Source organism: Rattus norvegicus, chromosome 8, assembly GCF_021556685.1.
Source record: "Rattus norvegicus strain SHRSP/BbbUtx chromosome 8, alternate assembly SHRSP_T2T, whole genome shotgun sequence".
In the NCBI taxonomy this organism is placed as follows: Eukaryota; Metazoa; Chordata; class Mammalia; order Rodentia; family Muridae; genus Rattus; species Rattus norvegicus.
This window is the reverse complement of record NC_141541.1, coordinates 92186771-92214029: the sequence shown is the minus strand read 5'-3', so window position 1 is coordinate 92214029 and position 27259 is coordinate 92186771. Positions and strand designations below refer to the sequence as shown.

Below are 27259 nucleotides of genomic sequence, written 5' to 3'. Positions count from 1 at the left end.
TGTTTTCTAGGTGTGATCTATGCAAAATCAAGACGAGCAGGTAAGGAGATTCCGCCTATCTGTGAGATCCTGACATAAGCTTCAGATTTAAAGATGAAGAATTACAAGCAGCCTTCGTTAAAACGCTTCTGGTTATCTCTGGGTTTGGTCATCAAAGTGGTCCAAAGAAGGTGTTCTCACTGCCCTCCCTTGGGAGTGTCAGAGCCAGAGTTAGAGTTTCAGTTTTAATTACTGTGCCTAAGGGATCCATAAAACAAAAAATGCCGTCTGGAAGCCCCTTGCCCAAGGATAGATACTTCCTGAGATGCTGGAGGCTATTCATAGAAGATAACAAGTCACAGGTTTTCTGCTCCCACAAACAACACTGGATGTGCTTGACCACAAGTAGGTGGATAGTTTGCAGGCAGGAAGTACGTCAGGATATATGCTTGCCCCTGATTGGACTGGGTGGGAAATATGGCCTTATGGGTTTGCCTTTGTAAGCCTCAGCAAAATGTGATTCATTGTCATTTTGTGGGATCCCAGGAATGGACCTGGCTAGAGTCTGTCGCCCTGGTCAGTGTTTAATGAAAGCTTGTTCCAAATATGGCTCAAAATTGTAGTAGTGATCTTCTCACTGGGTGAACTAGCAGGAGGAAGAATCTGGTTCCGGTGAGATGTCACTTCTGCTCTAGGGTTTTGCCTCTTCATCGGAGAAAATTTAACTCATTTTTAGGGGTGATCTATCTTGCAAGGATTTGGAGTTTTTGAACTCTAAGGGGGGGTGTAGGTTTTGAACAAGGACTCGAAACTTGTCAGTACCGAAAAGAAATGGCACAAGGTAGGTATTGCCTGTTTTAAAATGGACACACCTTGGTGATTGACAAGCCTGATCAAAATTAAGCAGGAGTCTGATCTGAAACAAGGAAGACACACAAAAATGAAGACATCCATGCCAGGCTTTCCTCGTGCTTTGGTGACTGCGTGGGCCCTAGGGAGGCATCAACGGCGTAGAGCAAAAGCAGCTTGTTAGCGTCTATTAGTACTCATGATGAAATTTGCAGGGGTGAAGTTCCAAGGCGTCTATTACTTGATGTAAAAAAAATGAACCTAGTTGTTAATGCATACATACCAAAGAATCAAAAAATGGCAAAGTATTAACTATTAAATCAAAGTGATGTTTTTATGATCAAAAGTTCAGTGAAAATTCACATACAAAGTAGAGACAGAGATAATATCTGGTCTCTAACAAACAGACAGTGGTTCTCAACCTTCCCAATGCTGCTACTCTTTAATACAGTTCCTCGTGTTGTGGTGACCCCTAACCATAAAATTACTGTCCTTGCTACTGTTACAGTCATAATATAAATAAATATCTGATTCGCAGATGGTCTTAGGCGACCCCTGTGAAAGGGTTATTCAACCACAAATGTGTCATGACTTACAGGCTGAGAACCACATAAACAGTCCATGCATTTTCTTTTTTCTTTTCTGAAAAATCAAACAGAGCTCCCCAATGTGACCAGGGAGCACACAAGAGGTGGAAGGGGGTGTGGAGACCATATTCTCTTACTCCAGAATGCCATGAGCGAGGACAGCTAGGCCCCGAACACAGAGGTTGTTAGAGAGTCAGGCCTAGCTTCCTTGAGGCTTTGTTCTTCCTGGGAGACAGAGCTCCAGAAAGAGGGAGACACAGATGCAAGGCTTTTCTGCACATCTTGAGCAAGGCAGTTAATGTCACTAAGACGCATCTTCCTCATCAGTTAACAAGGATGGCGAACGATTCTCACACAGCCATTGTGAGAATAAACTGAGGGGGAGAAAAAAAAATGTGTACAAAGGACTCAGAGGAGATCCAACTGCCACACTGCCTGGCCTTGTTACTGGCCCCCAGGGCCTCCGCAGCCTCCCTGTGTTTTCTGCCTCGGTGCTTTTCCTACAGATAACCTTTTCTGCATCCTTCTTGATGGAGTGAGTACTCAGGAGTCATGCCATGTGCAGGACTGTCGTGCAAATGAGCTCCTGCTTTTCCTGGGTTGTTCAGGCTTTGCCATCTGATGGGAGCCATGCTGGGTCGTTCTGCTGAGGGAAAAAAATGTCACCAACAGCTGTTCAGGGCCCTGCTGCTTTCCAAGCACAACAGAAGGAGGTGGCTGCAGTCCACATAACCATCAGATAAAACCCCGAAGACATTGGGGATGTTTAGAAAACAGATTTTTTCCCCTATGCAAATACAAAATATCAGAAAATACAAACCCAGAAAAATGTGACATTTAGTGTAACCGCGAGCTACAGCCCACACAGGAAGAGCCAAAGGCTTCCAAAGTTAAAAATAATTTGTCAAATGTTTAATGAGTGTCAGAAGCTAGAAGAGGCACTCTGCTGGTGTGTTCACACTTAATCCTCATGACAGCCCTCTGAGGGATGAAACTTTCTCCTTTCACAAGACAGTTTGAAGCATAAACAGATTTGGAAGGTTTGTCCTGTGCTTTCAAAGATGATAGGGCATTTGTGTTTGTAAGGCAGAATGTGTTCCTCAGTACATGGGGTTTTATATTTTAACTTTACTAATCTCATTCTCCACCCCACGCCCCCAGTGCCTCTCTCCACTCTATCTTACTTCCTCACTTTTTTGGAATTGTTTCTTTTCTTTATTTTTTATGGTTTTGCCTACAGCTCTGGTTCTCCACCTTCCCAACACTGTGACCCTTTAATACAGCTCCTCGTGTTGTGGTGACCCCCCACCATAAAATTATCTTTGTTGCTACCTCATAGCTGTAATTTTGCTGCTGTTATGAATCATGATGTAAGTATTTATGTTTTCCTGTGGTCTTAGGTGACCCCTGTGAATGGGTCATTCGATCTCTGAAGGGTTCTTAGACCCAGGTTGAGAAAAGCTGGCCTAAACTATGTCAAGGGACTTTCTTCAGCACTCAACTGTGGGAAATCTTCCTAGATTCATCAAGTTTATTTAACTATTGAAGTGGAAACTTAACAGTTCTTTGGAAAGTCAGTTGTGTTTTGCTGGGGCAAACACGTGAAGGAATGCTTAGCCAAAGTGGACACAGGTGAAGGGCTAAGGCAGACCTGTGAAGAAATGTTTTGTTGAAACAGACACAGGAGAAAGGATGTTCTGCTAAAGCAAGCATGTGAAAAGGGCACGTGATGAGGGATTCTCTGCTAATGACATCATTTATTGGTCCACTTTACATTTCGTCACATTGACCTCCGTTTGTCAGGACTCCATAGAGAGAAACACACCAAAAAACTTCTGGGGGTGTGCTGCGGTTTCTTGCCACTTCCTCAGACTTCGAGTTGATTGGCAGATGATGTCAGCGAAGACAGACATATATGATGAGGCAAGGCATGTGCTGACGTAAGACCGGTGGAGTACACTGATGTTTGAAGAGATATAAACAGGACTCAATGGACAGTGATGGAGGCAGAGCTTGGCTTGCTTCTGGTGTTCCTGTTGGTCCTGATCCCTGCTGCTGACTTGTGCTGAGGCTGAGGCCTGGCTGTCTCTGCTAGGTAGGGCCATCGCTGCTGACTTGTGTTTGCTCTTCCAACTCTACTGAACTAGACTTCTGGTATACCCATGTTTGCAAGTGGATCAAGCTGCTACTGCTAACCTGTGAACTGAACTGCCAATTTCTAGACAACACAGATGGGAATTGCTCCAAAGAACCTCTCTGTCCCTGCCCTCATATCCTTTCTTTTCCTCGACTTCTGGTGGGTGGTGAACTAAAAGAGAGGTTGAAGCATTTAAGAACCGTCATTAAAAATAGGCTTTGAAAAAAATTAAAGTTGCAAACTATCCTCTTCTGTGGCACCCTGAAAGCCCATGCTAGCTCTGAGCCCACGATTCTTATATCATAAATTATTGGAGTAGGATCTCCTTTACTACAAATATTAGATTTAATTATCTTTATACATCCAAGTTCATTCCCTTCAACATTAGGTCTATTAAGTAGATGGAAGGGATTGAGTGAATGGATGGACAGACAGATGGATGGATGGATGGATGGATGGATGGATGAATATGGTGGATAAATGTTACCCTGGCTTTACCCTCCAATAGCATGAGTTGGAGAAGGAATGACTACTTCTACACTGGTTTGAAAAAAATAAGGAACTCCTGATTGGTCAGTTTGGCTCCATCAAACACTGTCTATTCCAAAGAGGCTTCTTTAATGATTTATCACTGTGGATCCAATAATTGAACCACACCATGAAAGTCAATTTGAAGGCCTGAGTTCTAGTTCTTGCTTTTCCTCATTCATTTTTCTATAACTGTTTCTGTGTGACTCTGAGCAAGTGATTTAAATTGAATTGTAACTTGGATAGCATTTTTTAGCTTGGACCTAACTCAACAGGTCAAAGCAAATAGTAAAATATGACTTAGAATGAGCAGCAATCAGGGGCTCATGAGATTACTCAGCAGGTAAAAGTGCCTGACACCAAGCCTGGTGACCTGAGTTTGACCTCTGAGACCACTTGGTGGAAGGAAATAACTTGAATCTACCAAGGTGTTCTCGAACCTTCACAGGCATTCTCTGGCATATGGGCCCAGCCCCCACTTCATATGCACAAAATAAATACAAATGTAGTTTTTAAAAGGATGATAAACAGCAAACAAGAGAACATATAGAGATTAGGGTTTAGTCTTGGCATGAGGGGGGATCCTATTGCATGTTTTTCTTGCTGGTGGAAACACTTAAAACTCTTCTCAAAGAACTTCCAGCTCTAAGACAAAAAAACATGTAGAATGTTTGGGGCGCCTCTTTTCAAATCTAAAGTTGAGAATGAGCAGGAAATGATATTTTAAGGAAAAGAGATCCACACCAATGTCTAGCAACTTCAGATCCTGCTAATGAAGCAGTTTTAGGCTGTACTTCCTCGATTCAAGAGTTCATGATAGGACAATAACAGGCGCCACACTTCTCGGGTGACGTGGTGTCTAGTTCAGTATCTTTGTCTGCTGGGGCTAAAGAAGTCCTTCAGGGTCTGAACATGCCCTGTGAGCAGAAGCTCCTTGTTAAATACAGCTATTCCAAGGCAAGAAGGAAAGGTAAAGCGGGGGCTGGAGCATGTCTTAGGATTTTATTGCTGTGAAGAGACAAAGCAACTCTTATAAGGGAAAACATTTCATTGGGGCTGGCTTACAGTTTTAGAAGCTCATTCCTTATCATCATGACAGGAAGCATGGCAGCATCAGGCAAATATGGTGCTGGAGGAGTTGAGAGTTCTACGTCTTCATCCATAGAGAGCAGAGGAAGACTGTGTACCATACTGGATGTAGCTTAGGCATAGGAGACCTCAAAGTCTACCCCCACAGTGACACACTTCCTCCAACAAGGCCACCCCTAATAGTACCACTCCCTATTGACCAATCTTTCAAACATATGAGTCTATGGAGGGCATACGTATTCAAACCATCACGAGGGGTAAGAGGAGGAGAAAGTCGAGTGGTAAGGTGGCTTGGTCTGTAAAGTGCTTGCCACACCAGTATGAGGTCCTGAGTCTGGATTCCCATCTCTCACATAAACAGGAGCTGTGGAGACTCAGGCCTGCAATCTCAGCACTGGAAAGCAGAGATAGATGGATCTCTGGGGCTTGCCTGCTACCAGCCAGTTCAGGCAAATTGGCATGTTTCAGATTCAGAGGCCAACCCTGACTCAAATAAGTAAATAAGGTGAAGAGGGATTGAGGAAGAAAGCCTGCATCAACATTGGCCTTTGTATGCATGTGTAGCATCCCCACCACCACCCCTCACCACAATCACCACCACCACCACCACCACCACCACCACCACCACCACCAAACATACATAAACAAAAATGGGAGGGGAGAAAAAGAGAAAGAATTATTTTTTTTCCAAAATCATACTACAATCTGTAGACGGTTCCCTTCCTGTTGTGTATCATGAGAAAACTAGTCCTCCTTAAAGTCACAATTATTATAAACTAATAGTGTGGTAGTAAGACGTACTGAAATGAAGTTCTAGTTTTGCTAAGTTCCTGCATTTGACTCCTGCAGGAAGCACAATTTCAAATCTTATCTCTCAAGATCATAATCTAATCACCAAGAGTGTTTATCCACACCCTTTTTATGCCTGATTGCTTCCTGGATTGTTTGTATATGCCTGGCCTTGTTGGAGTAGGTGTGTCACTGTGGGTGTGGGCTTTAAGACCCTCATCCTAGCTGCCTGGAAGTCAGTCTTCCACTAGCAGCTGTTAGATGAAGATGTAGAACTCTCAGCTCCTCCTGCACCATGCCTCCCTAGATGCTGCCATGCTACCACTTTGACTGAACCTCTGAACCCATAAGCCAGACCCAATCAAATGTCCTTTATCAGATTTGCCTTGGTCATGGCATCTGTTCACAGCAGTAAAACCCTAACTAAGACACTTCCTAAAGGCCAGGTTTCCTAAGACATGGGTACTCAGTCCACAGTGTTCTAGGAACTCCACGGTGGGGGAAGTCTGTTGACTCTACACCTGCCACATGTTCTTTGCTCAACCTGAAGTGTCCTTATAGGAAGCACTCTTGAGGCATGGCCCCATCCTTAACACAGAATTCTAGTAGGGCCAACTGTGTTCATTGTCCTCTTGTGTTAAGACCCAGGAAAGGCTGGCTCTTTCTGATTGGGTGGCTCTCCCTCACATGTCCCCTAGTCATCTGCCTGTCCTTATCACCAGCTCCTCTTCCAAGGGTTTGACTGCCCATCGTGTCCCATATCTCCCTGGAGCAACGATGATGTTGGAGACTTGGGAGAGCACAGAGAATGCTTACAGAGGAAAAACCATAAGCTATAAACTGGGGTGATGCTCAACCACGGTATCACATATGCATAGAGCATCTTCCCTGGGTACCACCGAAGTCTCCTGCCCTCTCATTGAGGTGCCCAACACAATTCTTTCCCAACCACCTCTCTGGAGTTAAAGCTCAGGTAAGAGAGGACCCTGTCTCACATCACTTAAATGTTCAGAATGGTGTTTCTTCAGGGAAAGGCGAAATCCAAATCTCCCCCCTCTACCCAGGAGTAACTGCAAGTAGGTGTTCCAAAGTCCACGCAAACATTGTCTCAAGTTTACAAAAGAGCCTTATCACTGGGAGCAAATAGTGTCAGATGCAGAGAACGAATGACTTTAATCCCCCTTCCACACAGTTCCCTTGAAGTCTGCCCCTCCCAATGAAAATCCGTAAGATATACTATAAACAATTGGATAATGGTTTAAAACGAGCCTGTGCTTTTCAAGCATCTTAAGATTGAAATTTCAGATACTTGAACAGATAGACTTTGATTCAGGGTTTGGTTCTAGGATAAAAATGAAGAGGAACTTCAAAACTTGCTTCATTTTGAACCACAGATTACTTTCATTTCTGGTTCTGAAAGATATGGTCTGGTTTTGTCTTTCATCAGCTGCATGTTGCTTGCTTTGGTGGTTAACCAGCTCTGCCAAGCTTTCCTCCCCCTGTGTCTCAGTTAAGAAAAGTCCCAGACAGACTGGCTGTCCACAGGCTGTCAGAACCTCTACTCACAAGTGCCATGAGTTGTACTTTAAATGTCCCCCAAAGGCACATGTATTAGAGATTTGTTCCCAGGCCTGGGAAGGTTGTAGGAAATTTAAGAATAGGATCTAGGGAGAGGCCTTTACTGTGGACAAGTCCTTGAACAGGGTAAAGGAGATGCCGGGTACATCCTCTTTCTCCTTTTTACATCCTAGTCATGAGACAAGTGCCTCCCACTCCCACCATGAAATGCCCAGAACAGCAGGGATGACCAATGCTAAACTGACATGTCTACAACTAAGAGTCAAAGTAAACCTTTCCTCCTCATAACTTGTTTATCTTGGGCACCTTTGTAGTGGAAAACATATTTGCAGCCAAAACAATTCGAATCAGGATGAGAAATGAGGAATCAGCAATGAGGTCTAATGAGGTCTAATCCCAGACCTTTGGTAGTCGGGAAGGATGCATTTGGATGGGGCTGGCCAGTGTCTGCTAAACTCATAGACTCAGTATCCTGCAGCATTTCCCACCCAGTGACTAGACAAATACTGGGTCTATACATTTTGGGGATTGTTAGAGGATTTGTGTTAGAGGATTTGTTGAACAACACTGAACAAAGTGGACTTCTCTGAAACCAAGTAGATTTTGGGGTGCCTCTTCCTGCTTTCTGATGATATGAGCTCAAGTAATGGGAACTGTTTTTTACCTTAAGTAGCACTTAGAGGGGACATTTGTTGCTAAACATCTTGAGTGGGCCAGTTAGTTTATTGTCAACCTAACAGAAGGTAGAGTTTTCTGAGACAGGAGCCTCAATTAAGAAAATGCCTCCAGGGTTGGGGATTTAGCTCAGCGGTAGAGCGCTTGCCTAGCAAGCGCAAGGCCCTGGGTTCGGTCCCCAGCTCCGGAAAAAAAAAATGCCTCCAGGTGTGAGAATGAGAGGGGAAGCCCCACCCCTCCTCTGCCTTGGGGTGAAGGAGAGATGCCCTGCCCCTGCCCTTCCCTCCTCGATGCCTGGGACAGGAGGGTGAGCGGGCCCTGAGATCATGAAAGCTGGAAGGCTGGCCCTGCCCTTCACTGGCTGCAGCACTTGGGAGCACTTGGCCTTTGGGCCTGCCTGGGCAGCATTGTAGAGCTGGCTCTGGTGGCTCAGGCACAGGTGAGCCTGCTCAAGGACATGAGAGCAGGACAGTTGTGGCAATGGGTGAGCTCGCTGGGGCAGTGCTCCAGAGCTCATCCTGATGTGTAGGTGCACGAGAGCTGGTGGGCTGACCAACTCAGCTACACCCAGGCCAAGATCCAAGGCTTTGGGTTGGCCCTCCCAACATTTACTTCCTCTGTGTTCTGCTGGAGCAGGTAAGAAGGCTGGCCCTAGAGATCCAAACCTGCAGGTTCTCCACGACACTGAGCAGCAGCAAGATATCCAAGAGGAGTCACCATGAGGATCCTGTTGACAGTGTAGCAGAAGCCAGAGGCCTCGAAACAGACGGACGACTCATTGCAAGGAACATCTGCAAGGAAAGGTGTGCACACAGGAGGGTAAACTGTGGGACACAGTGAGGGTCCATGACAAGATGTTTTAAAAAATCTTATTTCATTTCATTTTGGGGGTAAGGTTGCAAGGGCAGAGGGCAGATACAAAGGGACAGGGGGATGTGTGGCATTGGTGTGTATGACGTGGAAGTCACGAAGAATCAATTAAAAGCTTAAAAGAAAAGAATAAAGAAAGCACCTCCATCAGATTGCCTGTGGGCAAGTGTGTAGGCTTTTTTTCTTTTAAATGATTGATGTGGGCGAGCCCAGCCCTTGGGAAGCAGTGAGTGCTGCCTTCAGCAAGTGTGCCTGAGTTGTATATGGACGCAGGCTGAGCAAACCCAGAGTAGCATTTTCCGTAGTCTCTACTCCAGCTCCTGTCTCTGGGTTCCTACCTTACTTCTGTCAGTGATGGAGGATGGCCTGTGGTGTGTAAGCTCAAATAAAACCTGCCCTCCCCAAATCACTTTTGGTCATAGTGTTTAGCACAGCAATAGAAACCATACAGTGAGACAGTAAGTTCAGTTTGAAGTACAATGAGATTCTGTGTTGTGTGTTGGTCTCCATTACACGGGGACTTGTGTTTCACGGCATCATCGCTGGAAGGGCCTCCAGTGACTGTCCTATCTCGTGAAACATGTTTCCACCCACTTATCAGATCCCTGACAAACTGAGAGTTCTCGGGCCAAGGTGGGGTGGGAGAATAACATTATTGTGGAGAATCCTGGCAAAAGTCATTACATGCTACAAATAGGAAAATAGCATTTAATAGGGCAAACAAACATATTCTTCCCCAGAGATGAAGTTATAAAACCCCCGGTTTCACTTGGTCTAACACTGAATTTATGATGTTTCGGTTTCTTTGGGGCATTTTTTTGGCAAATTCTATACCTATACTAATGACCTTATGGAGAACCAAAGATACAAAAATGATGCACTTAATTAAAATTTTTTGGGGGTTGGGGATTTAGCTCAGCGGTAGAGCGCTTGCCTAGCGAGCGCAAGGCCCTGGGTTCGGTCCCCAGCTCCGGAAAAAAAAATTTTTTTTTGGTGTACATTTGCAATATGCAAGTGTGTGTTCATGTGTGTGTGAGAGCACCTACATGCTGTGTCACGTGTGTAGAGGTCAGAAGACAGACAGCCTGTCTGTGATAGTCCTTGTGTTTCCACTTTAAGACAGGGTCTCTTTGCACTGTAGAAACCAGACCAGCTGGGCCGATACACTGAGGCTACAGGCGCTTACGCCGTAATGCCTGATTGTGTGTGGGTTCTGAGAATCTGAAGTCAGGTCATCGGGCTGTCATGGCAAATGATGTTACCTACCCACTGATGCATCTCCCCAGTAAAATGCTTTATATTTTAAAAGATGGGGATACTGAGGTTCTGAATAATCATGTGACCCATCCGGGGCCACACAGGAATAGCTACACTGTCCCTGGAATTTGGGGTTGCTCAATATTTAAGTCTATAACAACTATTTTTAGACTCAAGATTTAGGTTATTTACTACAGTTAATTGGAGGCAAATTGATTGAGCAATTAAGGGAAAAACTGTCACCTAACAGAGAATACAGCAATGGGTGTCATTTGTTGAGTGCCTTCGGACTGTTTTCTAGGTGTCTCAGATCCTCAGTTCACTTAAGCCACAGACGAATCTCACTGCTGTTAACCTCTACAGATGAGGACAACCAGTAGAGAGGATCTGTACCACACTTTCATGGAGCAGGTGGGGGAGGGGTGGGGCCTCACTTAGGAAAACTTGGTTTTGGATCCAAGTTGAGGCTAAAACTAAGATAAAACAATGGGTTGGAACCTGTTTAAGGTGACTCATCCGAATGCCCCTACGTTTACATGGGGAGAAATGGGTTGAGAACATTGACCTCTAGACTCACATGTCATCTAATGAGGTGTGAATCCAAGCTAAAATATAGACTCAATTGAACAGATAATTCTCACATGACTATCTATGATCTATAGGTAGCCAGGTCTTCACTCCTCACACAGATCCTGAACAGAAGGAGGTAGGACAGAGTAAGCAGTCAGCACAGGAGACCTAAACCAGATATGGATCACCGTAAGAGAAACGTTCAGTTTGCCCTGAAGCCAGAGGGGATGGGCAGAGCCAGAGCATCAGCTGAGGCCCGATCCTACCTGTGAGTGTGGAAACCGCCATGCTAAGTTACGGTCGGACTGATTTCTCTCTCGAGAAATGAATTCCAAACCTTTGGATGTCAGTCCTCGCTGAATGCAAGGATGATTTATCTTAACGACATTAATAAGGCTAATGAGAAGCATCGGGGTTTGTAACAATGGGCCACATTTGCCATGTGCATGATTTATGATCTACTGTGAGTTTTCCTGAAGACGAGGAGCAGAGCCCACTGTGCACCAGGCAGGCTTAGGTTGCAGCTGTCCCATTGGCTTCAAGGCTGCTGTCTCTCCCAGCTGAAGCAGTGAGCTCATGATACCCTTAATTTGTGAGGCTGTAAGACTCTACACACTTTAAAGATTCATTTTTATTATTTTTAATGATATATAGTATAATTATATATACTATATATACATATATATATATATATAGTGTGTGTGTGTGTGTGTGTGTGTGTCAGTGTGGTAGTATTTGAGTATGAATACAGTGCTTGTGGAGGCCAGGTTCATCAGGTCCCCATAGAGCTGGAGTTCCAGGAAGTTGTGAGCAGTCCAGTGTGAGCGCCAGGACCTAAACTCAGGTCCTCTGTAAGAGCAACAAGGACTCATAATCACTGAGGCATCTCTCTAGCCTTTCTAATTAAAAAAAAATTATCTTCCATTTTTAATCTGTGCATTTTTAAGAAACACATAGAATTGAAGAAACGTGGGATTAAGGCAAATGATGAGCCCATGGGTTAAATGGACATCCAGCCTGGTTTAACTAATTAACAGAGGTCTTGAACTTGCAGCCTCAGTCTGATTTCTATTTTATCTTCCCGATTTGCTGCTTTGGGGTTTTTCACCCTTTACAACAAAGAACTGTATCATCCTGCCCTTCCCCACTTCTCTGTAAAATACGAATGTCAGCAAAATGCCTTGCAATCTTTGAAGAAGCAAATGTAAAGCCAGGGTCTGGGAAAGTAAGCATTTTTCCTAAGACAGATTGGATAATGATATTTCTACAGTCCTCTAATTTGATATTAGAAATGCACTTTCCGTGTGTGTGCAGAAATGCAATCGCACTTCCGTTTGCTGCAATCCAAGGGAAATGGTCCTTGAGTGGCCTGCCTTCCTCAGTCAATAAGTGGATAAGCTGTTAGCCGGCCTAGTCTAGCTCTGTGTCCACAGTATATTTGCCGCATTAGAAGAAATCAACACTGTCTTTGGAAAACCGACAGTCAGGATGACATGTGACCGGTTCTGCGTCTGAAATCCTGACCAATGAGAGGAATGGAGCTATGGGGCTCGCTTGGATCGATGTGTCTGTTAGATCAACTGTGCGGGAATGAACCATTAATAATTGTCAGAAAAAAATCTGCTAACTCTGATAGTTCTGATGCTGTATCCGTGCGTGTTTACCAGGGATGATAAAGCCAGACAGACGTTTGCAGCAGAAAAAGCAAGGAACAAAGGCAAACTTCTCTGACTGGGAAAGCTCCTGACAGTGGGGAGAAGACCTGGCAGGAGACCATCTAGGGGAGAGGTCAGCACAGATGCGGATCTAGACCCAGGTCTGCTAAGCGAAGACAAATTCTTGAATTCATGCCAGTCCTGGATATGACCTTTCCTCTTCTAGTCAATCACTCAGCTGCATCAGCAGTGACCTCACTAGGTAAAGGGAGACTTTTCAGATATTACCAGCACCGATCCCCTCCTTTTACACATACTTTTATTTTGCCCCAACAGAACTTTCATTTTCTAGCCAATGCAAGCTAACTACAGTGACAATCAGTAAACAGCCACAAACGGGTGTGCTAAAATCACATGTCCTACACGGAAAGGTGCTTATCACAGAATGGAAAATTCTGTTAGTCAACGCATGCTCAGCATAAACAATTGACCTGATCCTCACTTTTCCCTATTCCAGCCCTGACAGGAAGCACAGTGTTAAGCCCATGGAATGCTGCGCCCTCAGCCTCCCCAGCCATTCTGCATGGGGCGAGAATTGGTTCTGCCCCCCTTTTAGCACTGGCCTCTGCATATCAGCATTCTATGAGGACAGTGTATTGAGACCCAACAGGTATGATACCATTGCATTGGCCACACGGTGCTGGAATCTATTGTCTAATGAGTCCGAATTTGTAATGAAGGAATCTAAGTAGGGGTGACATCTGTGGTTTGAGCAAACACTCCAAACTGGACCCACAATCCAGACCTGCAATTGCACAGACCTGCAATCCATGCTACTTAGGAAGCTGAGGTAGGACAGTCATGACTTCTTTGCCTGCCTGAGCTACAGGGTGAGTTCTAGGCTAGACTGGACAACTTAGAGAGCTCCTGTCTGAAAAGAAAATGGAAAGGGGGTGAAGTTGTGGATATATGTCAGGGGGAGAGCCACTGGCATTGCATCCTGGGAGCTCAATACCCAATACTGAGGAAAACAGACAAACAAACAAACCCCAAGCATTCCATGTACTTCTAAGATATATCCAAGGTGAGAAGTCATCCTCCTGGGCTGAATTTTCTTTCTTTCTTCCTTCCTTCCTTCCTTCCTTCCTTCCTTCCTTCCTTTCTTTCTTTCTTTCTTTCTGTCTCTCTCTCTCTCTCCCTCTCTCTCTCTCTCTCTCTCTCTCTCTCCCTTCCTTCTTTCCTTCTTTCCTTTCTTTCTTTCCTTCTTTCTTTCTTTTTGGAGCTGAGGACCAAACCCAGTGCCTTGCGCTTTCTAGGCAAGCGCTCTACCACTGAGCTAAATCCCCAACCCCTGGGCTGAATTTTCAAGCAGTGTGAGTGCGTGCACGCGCGTGTGTGCACGTGTGTGGGTGCGCATGAGTACACACACACACACGCACACACACACACACACGCACATGCACACACACATATGTTTATATGTTAGACATCCCCCCAGAATAATAACTACCGAGGCATTGTATAAATATTTATATAACTATGGTCACAATACCCGGTGTCAGGACCCTAGGTTAAAGCTGCAATTTTCTTTGAGAGAATCTCTAGGTCACATTCAGTCAGAACTTCTTAGAACAGGTGTAATGTGACCATCCCTTTGTGCAGCACAAGCTAAGGGTGTTTCTATCTGCAGGAAGCTAACACTGAACCCACTCTGCAGAAAGACGGATTTCCATTCATGAGCAACCAGGCAGAAATCCAGAGACTGAAAGAGCAAAAGGTACTGAGGAGGTGGTCCTGGTGCCATTGCTAACTATCCCAAAAGGGACACATGGTAGCTTCTGTTTGTACTTCTCCTGGTAATAGAGCAAACACTAGAGCATGCAGTGTCCCGGGTGCCACCGCTCTCACAGTGTCAGAATGAGGCATTTTGGAGGGGAAGGATTGGCTGTATTCGACAGTAAATGCTCGGCTGGTTTAAAGACTGGGTAGAGTGATAATAAACATGGTAAGATGAGAGTGGAGGGAGGGGAAGCTATGAGCAGGATACATTGTATGAGGAAAGCATCTATGGTCAATAAAAGAAAAAGTTTAAAAACATAGGAAGAGCCACTTGCAGTTCAGAAAGGAGAAGTCTGTCTTCTGTCTGGTAATTCAGAAGCACAGCAGGGTAGTTTGAAGCCTAATTCAGTAGGCTCTGCAGCCCACCCTTGGCTCTGTCTGATGGTTGCTGAAATAACTTTTAAATTCTTCTTTCCTTTCCAGCCCCTGCTTCTAGAATTATTAATTGGGTAGGCCATAAACGTTGGCTCATTCCCTGACGAGCTCTTAACTTATTTAAACTGTTCTATGTCTACCACTTGGTTAGTTACCTCTCTTTCAGCCCCTGCCTCCTCCTTCCTTCCTGTCTCCTCTGAGTCGCTCTCAGTGTCTCCTTGAGTTCATCTACTTGCTGGTTAATGTCTGTCTCTCTGGTCAGTCCTGTCCAATCTCTCGTGACTCTCCCTACATCTCTCTTTTATCTCTTACTATTTCCCAGAATCCTCTCTCCCAATTTCCTGCCTCAGGTCATTGGCCATTGGCTTTTTTATTGACAGGTGATGTTTATAAGAGATTCTCTCTACAGGCAGTTGCTGATTTTCTAATTCTTTCCTACTGACCAGCAAAGCCTGAGCTATGCTCCTGGAGTTCAAAGCCACAGTCATCAGAGCAGTCTTAGTTACTGTTCTATTGCTGTGAAGAGACACCATGACCACAGCAACTCTTACAATAGAGAGCATTTCCTTGGCGACACTTTAGGAAGTTTACTCTATTGTCACCATGTCAGGGAGACGGTGGCATGCATGGCGCTGGAGCAGTAGCTGAGAGCTACATCCTGATCTGCAGGCTTTTGAAAACCTCAAAGTCCACCCCAAGTGACACACTTTCTCCAACAAGGCCGCACCTCTTAATCCTTATAATCCTTTCAAATAGTTCCACTCCCTGATGATTATGCAGTAAAATATGAGCCTACAAGGGCCATTCCTTCTCAAACCTTCACAGGCAGGTAGTTGAAGTTGAAGGAATTTCAGCTGAGCCAAAAGTCATGGGCAGAGACCACAATGCAACTAGAAGCCACCAGGCCCATGTGCAAAGGGTTCATTTTCACGCACCCATAGGGAGGAAAGAGATAAATTGGAGTCACATAGTAAAGTTAACAATGAGTCCCCTGGAAAGATCCAACAGATTCCAAAAAATACACTGGGATGGTGTTTGTTTCAGTTCTATTGAAGAGGCAGAGTGTGTTTTGTTTTTAAACAACCAGAAAGAAATTGTTTATGTCCTTCTTTAAACTGAAGTCTTATGCTTAGTTCTAAAAATAATGGATACAAAACAGCAAAAATAGATTTTTTTAAATTGAAAGGATGCATTGCTACAATGTTTTAAAAATGTATATTTTTAGTAGAATTATAGCATACAAAATAAATGACAAAATTGTCAACTGATAAAAACTTATCTAAGTCCTCCTGGGCTTAAATAACAAAACTATAGTATCAACTGAAAAGGAAAAATGTAGGTTTCTGATTTCTAAAATGGTAAAGATCAAATGCTCTTGTCACAGTAACCTGTGACATCATCATAATAACAAAATTATATTATGCCACAATTATATAACAATATGTTATATGATCATTGTTATTTTGTAATTAATAATGATTGTATTCATTTTATATTTATTGCATTTATTATACATTACAGTTATATTTATTATTTTTACTATTATTTACTACTATTATGATAATTATATAAAACTATTTTTATGATTATTATGATTGTTATTATTATTATTATTATTATTATTATTATTATTAATGTGGTTTCTGAAAAGACTTTCAGTGAACCAGGCACCAAGAGGCCAGGTTGTTTTTCTGTGAGGAAACACCAGTGTCAGCCCTGGAATCAGGAGCCAGCTGTGTTCATTGTTGTGGCAGAAATGTACTGTAAATGTAATTGTGACAACAGAAAGGTCTAGATTCTACCAGAAAGGACATCTAACACTGAACATGAAAGCATAAGTTTCCCAGAGACCTGACAACACAAAAGAGATAGGTATACAAAAGTAAATATATACGTTACCGCAAAGAGGGAAAACAAAAGCTGTTTCTCACTACCCTACCCTACTGGTGGTGTGGAGGCATTTTTCCTTAGTCACACCAGGAATTCTAAACACACTAGACTTTTCCTTTCCTTCAGTAGAAAGGCTGACATAGGCCGGATGGTTTGTAACTTCCACTAACTAGCCGTTCTGCCTGACTTCCACTTCTGGCCACATGTGCACCCTAGGTATCCGTTCTCAGGCTCTCATGGCCCACCAGTCTCTCATTAGTCTACAAATGATAACAAGATGTCAATACATCATTGCTTATTTTATTTATTACTCTTTACATTTATTTCCTTTACATTTATTCACAGCTGTGCCCCAGGGCACATGTGGAGGTCAGAGGACGACTTGCAGGGAGCCTGTTTTTCCCTTCCTATCTTGTGGACCAAACTTGAGCTGTTAGGCTAAGCCAAAAATGCCTTTATCAACTGAACCCTCTGCTGTTTATTTTAAGCCAGCCCCTGGGTGCTTCCGATCTGGGATTTAAATATGCTGTAAATGAATACCCAGGAGAAAGTAACAGAAGTAATATATATATCTGATAATATATATATCCTGGTATATATATATATATATATATATATATATATATATATATATATCCTGATATATATATCCTGATATATATATATCCTGATTATATATATATATATATATATACACACACACACACACACATATATATATATATATATATATATATATATATATATATATATATATATATATATGGATTCTCTGTCCAGGTGAAATTTGTTTCCTGGTGACTATAAATCCTCCTGGCATGTGTTTTGTTTCTTAATCACTCCACGGGGATAATGTATCATTTATCTAATCAGACTGACTAAGGTGATGACACATGTTGAAGATCTTTGTGAGACTTAAACTTTTACTTCCTGTGTTGAGGATCCACCACAGACTATTATGCAGCAGCTCCTGTATAGGAGAACTGCCTATTTGGTTTCTGGAATCCCAATACATTTTATATAGGAACCTAAAATTTGAATTTAGGTACTATTCATCGGATTAACTCCTATTATAAAGTAACTATGAATATTACATATTTACCATAACTTTGAAAATCCAAAATGACTCAGATAACACTGTGATAAAAATTATGATTTTTAAAATATTTTTTTGTTTTTTTGCGACAGAGTCTCGCTACGTAGCCCTGGCTATTGTGGAACTTGCTATGTAGGCCAGGCTGGCTTTGAATCCAGAGATCTTGCTTCCACATCCTGAGTGCTGGGTTTAAAAAGTCATGATCATAATAATATTGTCTAACTTCAGGATGCAATTTCAAGGACAGGAATAAAAGGCTGAACTCTGACAGGACTGGGACCAGACCATGAAAATTTTCATTGAGAGCCCCACGAATGGCTATTTCCCCTACAACTCTGTCATTGTCTGGAGGATTCTTCTGTTGATCTCTCTCAGCACCAGTAGTAGTTCCATCCCTGTGGCTGATTGGGACCTGGGCTAGCTGGGGCTGTGAGCCCCAGTGTGGTGATAGACGATGTGTCCATCCCTAGAAAACCAGAACTAGCTGGTAGTGTGGGGTCTTAAGCAGTGTCCTGGTTTTCTGTTATACTTCTTGGGTTTGTCTTTGTTCTGAGGCAGGAGTTACTGGGACTTGAACTCAGGACCTGAAGCATGCTGAGCAAGGCAGTATTACTGAGGCACATCCCGAGTCCTATTTACTTTGAGACCAGTTCTTACCAAGGTACCCAGGATGGCCTTATGCTCACTCTGTGGCCTCAGCAGGCTTGAGATTTGTGTTCTTCTTGACTTAGCCTGCAATTAGAGCCACCAGATCTCATAAACTAACATTCTTAGAAGAATCACTCCAAGATTGAAAAACAGTGCTTTAGAACCTATGACACCAAAGCCTTGAGATCTACATTGTTGATGCCTCCTTTTAGTCATCTAAGCAACTTACTAAGCCAACCCAATTCAAAGAGTGAGAAAAGAGAGTCCATCTCTTGAGGAGAAAAGAGGAAAATCATGTTGCAAAAGGCCTATGGGATATGAAACCCCAGCAAAGCCTCCTTTTGAAACTACTCCCTCTCTGCTAAGTCGTGTTCCTTTCATTTAGAGAAACACTGGTCACCACCTCCCACCAAGGCTTATTCTGGAACAGTGCCTGCTCAAAGTCTAGGGTCTAGTCATCACCCGGGTACAAAAGAAAGAGACGAAGCCTTCAAAGGAATGGCTCAGAAGCGCTTTCTCTTGGGAAGCTGGTGAACTTTTTAGGCTACTTGTCTTCTCCACATGGACATCGAATAAAAAAGAAACAAGGGCAGGAAGGCTGTGAGGGACAAATATTCTATGAAACTGGAGTTCTAAATGGGCAGAGAATGCCACACAGAAAGAGTCAGGGAAGCTGGAGTTGGGAAGATGGGTTAAGATCCTGTGAAGTCTTTAGGCCAGGAGTGACTGTGAAAGTCACTGTCCCTTCCTGAGCATCTACTAGAGGCAGGCATCATTCTGAACACCCCACCACCACCAACACACACACACACACACACACACACACACACACACACACACACACACATACACGCACGCACGCACACACACACACACACACACACACATACACACACACTTTCCCATTTTACTTGTCTTGTAAACTTGATAGAAAGATACTTGTTTATTAACCAGTAAAAATCTAGGCTGACTGGTGAGAGGTGAGGCACCACAGCCGAAGGACATTAAGGAAGTTTAGACTTTTCCAGGTTGGATAGTACCTGAGATAGAGAAGACATGTAATACCCCGTGGGGAAGCTAAAACAATATTTAGACACATGAATCCTTGAGATGCCTCAGTGATATCCATGTCCACAAACAGGGTTCGAAATGGTTGGTATTGAAGGGATCTTCAAAGTAGATTCTCTAGGGAGACTGGGAAGAGGTCTGGTTGAAACTGCTAAAATCCCATACCTACCCAGTTCTAGCTTATTATGGCTTGGGAGCTGTTTATTTGGGGCTGGCAGTTCTAACATATCATATTTCTGGGCAACGGCTGAGCTTTCTGTCAGGCATGATTCCACAATTCTTATCACAATTCCTGTGAACTTGGTCTAGAAGATTCTGTTTCTAGTGAGCGGTGTGGGTTTAAAGTGTTCTCTTTCCTGTGACAGGAGAGTAGATTGCGCATTCCTACGTTTGAGGAAAATTAGGTTTGCCTTTAATCAGTGCGGGTCTCCCTGCCCTGTCCAGGACAGCCTTTGTCTCAGATCGCCTTTGGCTTAATGCTAAATCAATCGCAATCGGAAGCATATTAATGCATCAAGCGTTGTGACATCGCCTAGTTATGAGGTAAATAGAAACAGTACTTTGCAGGGTTGGGAAACCAATGCCTTCGTGGGACTTCTTTTTTTTTTTTTTTTTTTTGAGACCCTCAAAGGAAATTGCTCTCAGACTAGATGTAAAGAGGGGTTTACAGTACTTCATTCTGACTTTGAGATTCCATTTTCAGAAACAACAAATCAACCCCTTCCACTGTTAGGGCCACTTTAATATTTAGCTGACTACTAGGTCATATAACCGTTCGGTGTTGATTGTTGGGTAGAACACAGAGGGTACAGAGTTTCCATAGCAACAAGATTTAAGCTTGTTTCTGCCTGTCAGTTTTTTTCAACATCATACCCGTTTTATGTTCTCTCTCTCTCTCTCTCTCTCTCTCTCTCTCTCTCTCTCTTTCTCTCTCTCTCTCTCTCTCTCTCTCTCTCCCCCCCCCCCTTTCCCTCTCTCTCTCCTTCTCTCTCTCTCTCCTTCTAATTCCTCTTTTGTACCTCACCCTTTCAGATCACTGATGGCTAAAGAACAAATAAATAGATTCTCAATAACTCTTTCCCTGCTTACAGTCTGGAAACTATTCAAATCTTAAATATCAAGCTGCACCGTTTTGATCACATAACTGCATATTTTACTTGTCTTTCTTTTACTTAAGTAAAATATGTGTGGTAATTATAAAGCCAAATTTTACCCAAGCGAGACTAATTTTCTTACCCTTTGAGCAGAGGCAAGGTCACAGGGATCCAAGCAGGTATGCACACTGTTAAAGATTAGAAGCAGCTGTTGCCTTCTTGAGAAAAATCCAACCTCCAGCTACACTCGTCTTTAACGCCTTTCTTGACTCTCTCACCTAGAGCCTCCTCAGGGATCACTGATTACAAACTGAGGCATTGATTACAAAGCTGTGTCTTTGTTTCCGTCTATGGCCTTACTCAGCAAGTTTTCTGACAAAGGAATATTCTGGGCTCTGCACTTCAAAGTCAAGTCTTGTGTAAGAGCATTGTGGGAACCCTACACCTCCCGGTCAGACCTCAGGGAGGGAACGGCATTTCATCTCTTACCTGGTTTTTAAATGCCATCTTGTCCAAGAGGTCTTCCCAGTCCTCAGTTATTCTATCAATTAATTATATAGTCCCTATTAGTTAATAATTAATTACTTTTGTCTCTCCCAGAAAATACCAAACACTAAAAGGTAAAGTCGGTTTTGAAATGTTTGACACTGTATTCTCAGTGTCTTCTGTACAATTTGGATGACTGTAAGTATTCAGTAAATGCTTTTCAAACGTGTGAATGAGTGTTTCCTTTCTGATCAACTTCTAGAACTTGGTTTCAAAAGAAAACAAGGTAAGAACCACTTTGCTAATTAGAGGTGTTAATATGTGTGTCCACTGATCTTCTATCTTGACAGAAGCAACTTCAGGAGTGAAGTGTTGATTTTGGGTTACACATTGAGGACGCCAACTGTCAAGGCAGGAGCGTCATGGTGGCAGGAGCTGGAGGAGGCACCTGCTCACATCACACACGCTGCAGTCAGGAAGCAAGGAGAATTAATTGCTGGGGCTCAGCCCACTTTCTCCTTTTTATTCAATGCAGACCCCTAGCCCATGGGCTGGTTACCCCAAGTTTGGGGTGGGCTATCCCTCTTCAGTTCACTCTTACTTGGAAGTACATAAGCAGACATATCCGGAGGTGATTTCCATAATGATTCTAAATCTAGTCAAGTTAACAATTAAGATTGACCATCACAACTGTACACTCAACACTCAAAACATCACTTCAAATTATAACATTTCACCCCTTGCCCTCACAGCTCATGGTCCTCTTGTAATTCAAAATGTGCTTGTTCTAACTCCAAAATCTCTCTAGTGTTTTGTATGGTGAGTTTTTGCTACACTGCTTTTGCTCCCAGAGTATTCCACACATGCATCCACCCAGGAACTATCTTTGGATCCATGAATGAAAGACACACACACACACACACACACACACACACACACACACACACACACACACAAGCTTATTTTTAAATGCCTTGGCTACCTCAAAGGCTGGGTCCAATCGGGGAAGTGGCCAGTGGCTTCTTATCCAACATCTCACAGGGCTGGTTGGCTTTATCTCCTACCACTACTGTGTCCCATCCTTCTTCCCTGAGTCATGGTGATTCTCTCCTGTTCCTCTCTGCTTCCTGTCCCACACGATTCTAAGTTTCCTGCCCAGTGCCTAGCCATTGGCAATTGGCATCTTTACTGATCAATCAAAAACCAATTAGAGACAAGAACCATCAGCATCTAGACATACAGATTTCTGACTGAATCAAAGCATTAGAATCGATCTCCAACAGTGTTTAACAGTTCCAACACCATTTACAAGTCCAAAGTTCAAGGTTCAAGTTTCTTCTAAGACTCTATGAGAATGCCCCCCCCCCCCCTCCTCCTCCTCCTCCTCCTCCTCCTCCTTCTCCTCCTCCTCCTCTACTCTGTAGATCATGCTAGCTTGGACTCTCAGAGACAGATATGCCTCTGCCTCTGGAGTGCTGGGATTAAAGGCATTCACCACCATACCAGGCACCTACTCCAACTGAGAGAAATTGGGGCATGGTAAAGAAAGATCAGACAGAGCAAGTCTGAAACCCATCAGGACAGACACTAAACTCTGTAACTCTCTGTCCAGAACACGAAGCGTCCACTGGAATCATCTGGGCTCCCAAGGCTTTGGGTTGTTCTGTCCTTCCAGCTCTATTACTGATAACATGCAGAGCCTCTCTCTTGGTGCAACTCCACTGTTTGTCAACATCTTTCCCCTGACGATTTCTGTCTTAGAGTTTTATTGCCACGAGAAGACACTATGACTAGGGCAATTCTTAAAAAGGAAAATATTTAATTTGGGGCTGGCTTACAGTTTCAGAGGTTCAGTCCTTTATCGTCATGGCAGGGAACATGGTAGTGTGCAGGCAGACGTGGTGCTGGAGAAGAGGCCAAGAGTTCTGTATCTTCCTCCAACAAGGCCACAGTTAACTCCCAACAAGGCCACACCTACGAATGGTGTCACTTGAAATGGGCCAAGCATTCAAACACTTGAGTCTGGTGGGTTATTCCTCTTCAAATCACCACAACATCCTATGGTGCTGGCATATCTCTTCACATCCTGGGCTCTCCATTGCAACTTTGGCTTTTATGGATTAACACAAAAGCTTCCTTTCAGGGACACTAACCCTGTCCCACACATTTCCTGTCTGAAGCATCTTTCTGACCTTGGCACAAACCTTCATGATCCCTTCACTCTTGTATCTTTCATGCTTTCAAAAACATTCATGGACGCAACATTATGGCAGCAAGAACAGGAAGCAGCTGGTCATATTGTATAGAAGACTGAAGAGAGAGGAGTGGGATTCAGCCCATTGCCCGTTTAAAAAATGTTTCCATTGAGGCAACATCATTCCTTCAGAAGAGGGTTCAGGGAAATACAGAGAGAAGAAAGCTAGCTGAGAACAACCGAGAAGCTTGTGTACTGGCTTTTTGCTCTTGGCTGTGCTGTCCCCAGCTGCTTGGATTCCTGCCTGATTTCGCTTTAATGATGGTTGTGACCTGGAATTGTGTTACGTAGCACTTCTGTCTTAGATTAAAAATTTCCATCTGAGAGGGAAGATCATTAAAATACACGGTGTTAGAAAGGAAGTGAAACAATAGGACATTCTCAGGGGAAGTGAAACATCCTATCCTTCAGGGATACCCTTTAAGCTCAGGAAGTGTAGTAAACAACTCAAAAGGCTTCAGGGAGTTCAGGAAACTGGTCGGATACCCATCCCTAAGCCTATGGTGACTGTAAGTAGTGTTGAGAAACACGCTTAGATGGGTTGGGGATTTAGCTCAGTGGTAGAGCGCTTGCCTAGCAAACGCAAGGCCCTGGGTTCGGTCCCCAGCTCTGAAAAAGAGAAACACGCTTAGACAAGCTGTGCTTCCTGAAGGAAGCAGAGACTGCCTGTCAGAGTCTTAGTGCAGCTGAACTTCCTGGGAAGGATCCTGCAGGTTGTGTAGTCCATTCCAGGTGTCTGGGCTTCTGTGAATGGTTAACCACGGTGGGGTGGGCTTTGGTGAGTCAGCTGTCTTTGAGTCATTTCCGCTCTTGTAGGTAACTTCTCATCCATGTTCTTGTAATTCTAATAAAACTCATTGGCTCATCACTTTGGTGGTATCCGTACTTCTTTCTGTTGTCATTTCCTTGTCTAGGGTGAATAGACATTTGTTCACATCTCCCCAGGAACAGTATCACACAAATATATGGATACAAACAAATAGATATAGCAAACAAATAGATGGATAAACTTTCTTTCTCCTCTAAGCTGCTTTTTGTCAGAGTATTTTACCACAGCAACATATATGGGCCATGTATTTTTCCCTTCGTTATTGTAGTAGCATATTGTAGTTGTAAATTTTATATTAGTTTATATTTTATATTTATTTTTATATATGATATATTTTATATTTATTATATTATAAGGTATCTTGAATGCTTCACAGAGGCAGATAACACATAATATACTAACCAAAATAATATGAAAGCCTTATAGGAAAATAATATTTCAGTAATTCTGTAGCAAGAATGATGTGGACTATAAAAATGATAACTCTGTTAATAATGACAGGAATAGTGACCTAAAACAGAAACAAACAAAACCCTAAAAATATATAATAATATATAATATATAGTGTATGTTATATGTATATTATGTAATGTGTAATAATATATATTATATATAACATGTAGTCTCATTAAATACCTTGAAACATGTACTGCTTAGAGATTTTTCACAATTCTCAGTAAAATAGCTTAACTTTGTTTTGAACGGACCCCCTCCCCTAGAATATTCTTGCAAGCCCAATTTACCTTTCTCTTTGTGGCGTACAGATTCCCTGCTGCCCTTTTACAAAGAAGAAAAACCTATAAAAGTCTTGACTCGTGGGTTTTACCACCTTAGACAAACACTCTTGTCACATAACCCACATTTGCAGATCCAGGACATGAAAGCCTTCGGCTGACACTGAGGCTGACTGTCAGGGATGGTGGGGAGAGCTTTGGGAAGGACACCCGAGACTTAAAAGGTGTGTGACTGCGGGGAAGCAGCAAATGAGTGACATCAGTGTCACCTGGGAGGATGGCGAGACATGAGTAGGTTTATTAATAGAAGGGACAATTGGAAAATGTCACACTTGATAAATAATTTAGTTGCAGCTAAGAGCCTATTTCAGATGAAAGTATTTTTCCAGCAATAAAGGAAAAGGACAGCTTCTAGCTCCTTTATCTAAGGAGGACCAGATGTAGGAGGCAGGTGGCTGAATTTGATTTTCCTTCCTGGCCCATGGTGAGCTGGTGGGTGGAGACTAATGAGGATGAATGCAGATTCTGATCTAGTTTGAGAGTAGAGGATCCGGTGGCTCTCTAATTCTCTAGTACCTGACTGCTTTGTCTGGGTCAAGAGAGTTTGACTAGGGCACAAATGGAGAACAATGTACCTTCTGTCTACCCCTTACATTTCCTAAGTGATAGCAAGGAGTAGAAGGTCCTTCTCCACACAGGCCAGTCAGGAGGGTGATGGTTAATCGTCACTGTCAACCTGACTGGATTTGGAATGACCTTGGAGACACACCTCTGGATGTGCCTGAAGAAAGATTCACCTGGAATAGTGGCACCACACCATGGGTTAGTGTCCTAAACTAAATGAAAATGAAAAAGGAGAAAGAGAGATAACACCACCATTCTTCTCTCTGCTTCCTGACTACAGGCATAGGGAAACCAGCTGCCTCACAGTCCTGATGCTGTAGCCCCCCCCCCCAACAAATGCGCTCACCCACTTAAAACTGTGAGCCAACCCCCCTTCTGCTTCTTCCTTGTTTTCTTCTTCTTCTTCTTCTTCTTCTTCTTCTTCTTCTTCTTCTTCTTCTTCTTCTTCTTCTTCTTCTTCTTCTTCTTCTTCTTCTTCTTCTTCTTCTTCTTTTTCTTATTTGAGACAGGATCTCAGTATGTATCCTAGGCTGTCCTGGAACCTGGTCTTGTAGATCAGCCTAGTCTTGAACTCATAGAGACTCTAGCTGGTCTTTTGCTATTATGGAGGGAGGGGTACTTTTTTCTTCCTTCTCTACCCTTTCTCCACCCTTGCAAACCCCTAACACTAGATAGGAGAGGGGAAAAAAAAAGGATAGCAGGGAAAGGGGATGACGGGAAAGGGGATGACGGTATCATTAATACTTCCTGCTGATTAGGGACTTCAGGTTCCTTGGGGCAAGTTTGATCTTCGCCATCAGGATATCTAAAATCTCCTTGTTTCTTCTTTGTGCATGATTATTTAACAAACTGACCAAGAGCAACCAACAACGACTCAACCCACCTCTTGGAGTCCTAGGATTTATCTACCCTCTGAAACGTCCCCAGAACTCCAAACATCACACAATCACAGCAACTATCTGCAGCTAGCAAAGCCACAACCCTGCTGGAGTGTGAGGCAAACCTTAGTCAGCTGTAGGGAACAGTCTGAAGCAGCCCTATGTTCTACAGGTCGGGTTAAAACAAAAACATATTCCCATAACATTTCTGTGTCTTTTGAAGAAACCAAAATGGCAAAATTGTCAGGACAGACAATTCCTTGCCTCTGCCTCCCAAGAGCTGGAGTTTAAGGTGTGCATTACCACCACAGCCCAAACTGTTTCTTTCTTAAACTGTTTTGGGAAGATATTTCATCACTTAACTCCCATTTTGTCTTTCTTTGTTCCTATGAATATGGGCTGAGGGCAGGCTAATTTTGAAGGGTCTGAACAAACTGAGCAAAACAAGCAACAAATTGTGCGTAGAGAGAGCTGATTTTGTGGTGGTAATTGCTTGGGGCCCTTCTTGTTCTCCTACTTCATCTTGTTCCTGTTCTTCTTGATCTGTTCTTGTTTTTCTTCTTGTTGTTCTTTTTTTCTTGTTCTCCTCCTTCTCCTCCTCTTTTTCCTCCTTGTCCTCCTTTCACCTATTAATTAATTAATTTATTTATTTACTTACTTACTTATTTATTTATTTATTTATATGAGCAGCTGTCTTCAGGCACACCAGAAGAGGGCATCGGATCCCATTACAGATGGTTGTGAGCCACCATGTGGTTACTGGGGAATTGAACTCAGGACCTCTGGAAGAGGAGTTAGCACTCTTAACCGCTGAGCCATCTCTCCAGCCCTCCACCTAGTTTTTATTTCCAGAATATCCTCTCCCGTTGGAGGTAAGTTTG

General features: G+C 43.2%; 1 long non-coding RNA gene across 1 annotated transcript; it reads right to left on the bottom strand.

Annotated features, from left to right (window-relative positions):
- Positions 1 to 1472: 1472 nt before the first annotated feature.
- Positions 1473 to 20970, bottom strand: LOC148004277 (uncharacterized). Its single transcript, XR_015627366.1, has 3 exons — positions 20716 to 20970; positions 8877 to 9002; positions 1473 to 2061 (listed from the first exon to the last, which is right to left on the bottom strand). It is a non-coding gene; the product is annotated as an uncharacterized LOC148004277 (long non-coding RNA).
- Positions 20971 to 27259: the final 6289 nt, after the last annotated feature.